The sequence below is a fragment of the Gorilla gorilla genome, chromosome 6 (assembly GCF_029281585.2).
Source record: "Gorilla gorilla gorilla isolate KB3781 chromosome 6, NHGRI_mGorGor1-v2.1_pri, whole genome shotgun sequence".
NCBI classification, from domain to species: Eukaryota; Metazoa; Chordata; class Mammalia; order Primates; family Hominidae; genus Gorilla; species Gorilla gorilla.
This window is the reverse complement of record NC_073230.2, coordinates 47,387,833-47,393,832: the sequence shown is the minus strand read 5'-3', so window position 1 is coordinate 47,393,832 and position 6,000 is coordinate 47,387,833. Positions and strand designations below refer to the sequence as shown.

Genomic DNA, 6,000 nt, shown 5'->3' with positions numbered 1-6,000 from the left:
ATAGCCAAGGACATTGCCAGGCAGTTGGAAGAGCAGGACTGGATGCGGGGAGATTCGCCACATTCTGGCCTGGCAGATGAGCTGGGTTCACAGCTGAGTATTTAAAGCCAAAGGGGACCGGGTGCAGTGGCTCATGCCTGTAATGCTAGCACTTTGGGAGGCCAAGGCGGACAGATCACCTGAGGTCAGGAGTTTGAAACCAGCCTGGCCAACATGGTGAAACCACATCTCTACTAAAAATACAAAAATTAGCCTGGTGTCATGGCGGGTGCCTGTAACCCCAGCTACTCGGGAGGCTGAGGCAGGAGAATTGCTTGAACCTGGGAGGCAGAGGTTGCAGTGAGCTGAGATCGTGCCACTGCATTCCAGCCTTTGCAACAGAGCAAGACTCCGTCTCAAATAAAATAAAATAATAAAATAAAATAAAATAAAACCAAAGGGAATAGCAGAGTTGGGGGAATGCCAGGAGCATCTGCCCTAACAAAGGCAGTGCTCTCACTAAAGCCAAAAGGGAAGCTGGAGTTAAGGGTTTAGGGTGGAAGACACTGCAGAGAGTCAGCTAATGCTGATTTCTTACTAGACATCACCCTCAGAGCTAGTGTATGAACAGTTAGTGTTTTTAGCTACCCAGAATCCATTTCCCTTGCTCTCAATACTGTTCCAGTTTCTCTGGAGAGAACTCCCTTGCCCCACCCAGTGCACATGATTTGTGTGGAGCATCAGACCTACTCCCTCCAAATCAAATCATGCTTTCCTCTGGGACACTGATTAACCCAGAGGTAGTTATGTAGCCTAATCAGAATGAAGGTGTATTAGTCTGTTCTCTTGCACTGCTATAAAGAAATACCTGAGACTGGATAATTTATAAAGAACAGAGGTTTAATTGGCTCATGGTTCCACAGGCTGTACAGGAAGCATGATGCTGGTGTTATGGGATCTTTGGGGTGTCAACTGCCTGGCCAGAAACCTCTGTGGCCAGTGGCACCTTTGCCCAAGTTCTTGTCCAAGTTCTTGTCCTACATCCGGGAGGAATGAGGTATGCAGGTAAGTGAAGGGTAAACAAGATGAAGACGAGCTTTATCAACTGTTAGAAGAGCTCAGAAGAGACCAGCAGGGGATAGCTCCTCTCTGTAGGGAGGTCATCCCGTGGAGTGTCCAGCTCTCAGCAGAGAGGGGGCCCTGGAGAGGGTCACTCCTCTCTGCAGCTGGTAGTCCCGACATATCTGCAGGTCCCTGAAGCTCTCAACAGAGAGAGTAGCTCCTCTCTGCAGCTGATCGTCCTGTCCCGTCAACTCTCTCTGTACTCCCCACCCTCTGCCCTCCTCTGGCTGAGCCCAGGGCTTTTATGGACCTCAGAGGGGAGGACGTGCATGCCAATTGGTCCATGGGTGGCCATGGGTGCCAGAAGAGGCACCGAGTCCCCACTCCACTCTGCAAGACTGGCAGCCTAGCCCCCAGGCTTCAGGCCCTCCCTGGCCTGAAGGAGGGGCCTTACAGGGACCTGCCCCCTTCCACCCAGGAAGCTGTCTGCCTCCTGCTGCCATTCATGGCCCTGGGCTCAGCCCCAACCCCTCTCCTAGATCAGAGCAGGCCCCTGGAGAGGAGAGAGGCCAGGCAGCAGTGGCAGACACCCCCAGCCTGCAGGGAAGTTGGGGGGCTCTTCCTGGGCCACTGAGGGTGTAGGGTGCAGAGATGCCTGGGTCCTGAGCCTGGGACGGAGGCCACAGCTGCGCCCCAGGAGCTCTTGCCCCACCAACTCGGAAGGGGTGGAGGTCCCATTTGTCCTGGCTCCTGCCTGCTCCCTAGAGTGGGAGGCCCAGGTCTGCAACTGTGGTTGGAAGGCTGCATCTGCACCTGGGAGGGCAACTCCTACCTGCTCACGGTCCCCACCAAGAGCACAGGGAGGCTTGGATCCACAGCCGAGGTTTGGGTGGCTGCAGCCCCACCCAGGAGGGCATGGCTCCAGCCTGCTCCATAGAGCTGGAGGCCTGGGTCTGCAGCTGCAGTTTGGGCAGCTGCATCGGGACCCAGGGAGCTCCCTCTGCGACTCAGAAGGGGCGGGGCTCCCACCAGCTCTATGGAGTGTGCAGCCCCTGCTGCAGCTGGCGTGATGGCAGCTGACATCTACTTGGCTTCTGGAAAGGCATTATGAAACTTACAATCCTGGCAGAAGGGTTAACAGACTCATCTTACATGACCAGAGCAGGAGCAAGAGAGGTTGGGGGGAGGTGAGGCACACTTTTAAACGACCAAATCTCATTACCAGCACCAAGAGGAAAATCTGCCCCCATGATCTAATCGCCTCCTACCAGGCCCCACCGCCAATACTGGGGATTACAATTCGACATGAGATTTGGGCAGGAACACAGATCCAAACCATATCAGAAGGGGATGCAAGAAAACATTTTACAGGGCTCCAAGAGGGGCTTTAGCAGGCACTCTTTGCCACTGAATTTGAACTTAGGAAGATAAGGCGGGGGGAAATGCCTGCTGTGCACATCTTGCCAGAGAGATTGTGTCCAAGGATTAAGCCAACAAGGAATAGTTGACAGATATACACAGAGAAACCAGGTTCTGGGACATCACTTGCAGGACTGAGACTAGTTGTGTCTGGAGCCAATGCTCCCTTACAATTTCGTTATTGCCACAAATCAATTTATTCTCTTTTTGTTTAAGCCATGTTAGATTGAGTTTTCTCCCACTTTAAGTGGAAAAACATCTAATACTACTAGACCGTTTAAGTTCATTGTGTCACTTAATTTCACAACACTTGTGGGTCGTAGGTATTATTCTCATTTTATACAAATCAGGAAACTGAAACTTAGAAAAATTTAGTACCTTGCACAATATGCACAGCTCCTTGAACGAACTTTCAAACTCATATCTAGTTCTGAAACCCCCAAAACAACACAATAGTGGCTCTCTTATCCATTTAGTCTGCACATAGATGATCAGCTAACCACAAAAGTCAAAATGAAGAATTACTTAAAAATTCATACACAGGCCGGGCACGGTGGCTCACGCCTGTAATCCTAGCACTTTGGGAGGCCAAGGTGGGTGGACTGCCTGAGCTCAGGAGTTCGAGACCAGCCTGGGCAACACATGAAACCCCATCTCTACTAAAATACAAAAAAAAAAAAAAAATTAGCCAGGTGTGGCGGCATGCGCCTGTAGTCCCAGCTACTCGGGAGGCTGAGGCAAGAGAATTGCTTGAACCTGGGAGGCGGAGGTTGCAGTGAGACGAGATCATGCCATTGCACTCCAGCCTGGGTGACAGAGTGAGAATCTGTCTTAAAAAAAAAAAAAATTATACACATGCCGAGCACGGTGGCTCATGCCTGTAATCACTGCACCCTAGGAGGCTGAGGCAAGAAGATCGCTTGAGCCCAGGAGTTCAAGACCAACCTAGGCAACATAGTGAGACCCTGTCTCTATTTTTTGTATTAAAATAACATTTAAAAAATGACACATGCATACCTCACATAATTTAAACTAAAACACATAAATACATATTTGATTGTCAATCTTTTCCATAGATTCAAAGCACTTATTTGAATATATAACTGATGATTAGAAGTTGGCGTGGGTGTGTGTGTGTGCTTGTGTGTGTGTGTGTGTGTGACAGGTTCTCACTCTGTCACCCAGGCTAGAGTGGAGTGGCATGATCACAGCTCACTACAGCCTCAACCTCCAGGCTCAAGCTATCCTCCCACCTCAGCCTCCCAAATAGCTGGGACTACAGATATGCACTACTACACCTGGCTAATTTTTATATTTTTTATAGAGATGAGGTCTTGCTATGTTGCCCAAGCTGGTCTTGAACTCCTGGACTCAAGCGATCCATCTGCCTCGGCCTCCCAAAGTGCTGGGATTACAGGCATGAGCCACGGCACCTGGCCTAGAGTTTCATATCATCGTTTCTGCATGACCCACACTAGGCATCATCAAAGATTTCTAATATTTATTTAAAGGAGAACTTTAAAATACTTTCAGAGTATTTTGAGTGCAGAGCCCTACATTTTTTTCCTTCCGGCATTTTACAGTTGCTTTCCCACTTCTAATCCAACAGCAATTTTTTAAATGATCCTCTTCTATCAAGTCTTTCCAAAGCATTCAACTTAATTTTCTTAGGAATAACTTCTTTTTAAATTAATTAATGAGTTTATATATTTACTTAAATTATATAATTACAATAAAAAATATAACTGGCATTGGCATATACAGGCTGCATTAGTTTGTAGGGCCACCCAACAAAGTTCCATAAACTAGGTGGCTTACAGCAACACAAATGTATTGTCTCAGCTCTGGAGGCCGGAAGTCTGAAAATCAAGACGTCAGCAGGGTTGCGCTTCATCTGCAACCTGGAGGGGAAGGCTTTTTCACTGGTTCTTCTTGTCTTTAAGTCGTTTGCTGACAGTCTTTGGCACTCCTTGGCTTGCAGATGCATCAGTCCATTTCTCTGTCTTCATGTGGCCATTTTCTCTGTGTGGGTGTCTGTGATGGTTAATATTGTCAACTTGATTAGATTGAAAGATGCACAGTATCGTTCCTGGGTATGTCTGTGAGGGTGTTACCAAAGGAGATTAACATTTGAGTCAGTGGACTGGGAAAGGGAGACCCTCCTTCAATCTGGGTGGGCACAATCTAATCACCTGCCAGTGGAGCCAGAATGAAAGCAGGCAGAGGAACATGGAAAGACTAGACTGGCTTAGCCTCCCAGACTACATCTTTCTCCTGTGCTGGATGCTTCCTGCCCTAGAACATTGGACTCCAAGTTCTTCAGCTTTGGGACTCTGACTGGCTTCCTTGCTCCTCAGCTTGCAGATAGCCTATATTGAGGGACCTTGTAATCATGTAAGTCAATATTCCTTAACAAACTCCTATATCCTATTAGGTCTAGTTCCTCTAGAGAACCCTGACTAATACAGTGTCTGTGCATCCAACTTTCCTCTTCTCGTAAGGACACCAGTTATACTAGATAGGACTCCCCTAATAACCTCATTTTAACTTGATTACCTCTGTAACGACCCTATCTCCACAAAGTCACATTCTGAGGAACTAAAGGTTAGGACTTCAATGTATCTTTTTTGAGGGGGACACAATTCCACTCAGGGTAGTCCATTCACTACCCTGACTCTTGGTGAGTCTATCACCCAGGTGGAGGGAAAAAATGTGGGTGTGCCATCCTAAAGCTGTGGGTAATTGGCATGAGTTAGCACATTTTGCAGAAGAAAAATAAAATACTGGTCAACGAAAGGAGTCAATTAAAAAAACCCACTGCAGATTACAGAGGAAGCCAATAGGGGTGGAGAGGTAAATGATGAAACAGATAGTTGAATCATTTTTCTGGTAAACATTTTAAATAGCATTTTAGATCACTGCTTCCTTTTTCAAAAACAAGGAAGATTTTCCTGGGCAGTCTTTTCTGAGGAAGGAGGAGTTCCTCCAAATCTTTTTTTTTTTTTTTTGAGACAGAGTTTCACTCTTTTTGCCCAGGCTGGAGTGCAATGGTGCGACCTCAGCTCACTGCAACCTCCGCCTCCCGGTTTCAAGCAATTCTCCTGCCTCAGCCTCCCAAGTCCTGGGATTACAGGCATGTGCCACCATGTTTTCAAACCTCTCTCACCTGTACTTATAAATAAGTTCACATTTAGATTTATTCTCCTTTTTTTTCCTGGATAATTATTTCTACCTGTACTTGCAGAACCTTACTCAGTGGCCCCCTCCCCTGGTGGTATCTCAGAGGATTTCATAAATAGGCTAATGCACGCTGAATACTGCACTGTCCTGCTTCTGCCTGACATCGTTTCAAAACTGCAACATCTTGGTTGGGTGTGGTGGCTCACCCCTGTAACCTCAGCAATTTGGGAGGCCAAGGCAGAGGACCTCTTGAGTGCACGAGTTTCAGACTAGTGCAGGGAGTATAGCAAGGCCTTGTCTCTACAAAAAAATTTAAAAATTAGCTGGGTGTGGTGGCACGCACCTATAATCCTAGCTACT

The 6,000-nt window shown here is 47.5% G+C and overlaps 1 long non-coding RNA gene across 2 annotated transcripts in view; it reads right to left on the bottom strand.

Annotated features, from left to right (window-relative positions):
- Window positions 1–4,389: 4,389 nt before the first annotated feature.
- The window catches only part of LOC129523842 (uncharacterized), a 70,908-nt gene continuing 69,297 nt past the window's right edge, over window positions 4,390–6,000 (bottom strand). For both annotated transcript variants that reach the window (XR_010134660.1, XR_008667492.2), the window contains one exon: window positions 4,390–4,559. This is a non-coding gene — a long non-coding RNA (uncharacterized lncRNA). The remainder of the gene's footprint in view (window positions 4,560–6,000) is intronic.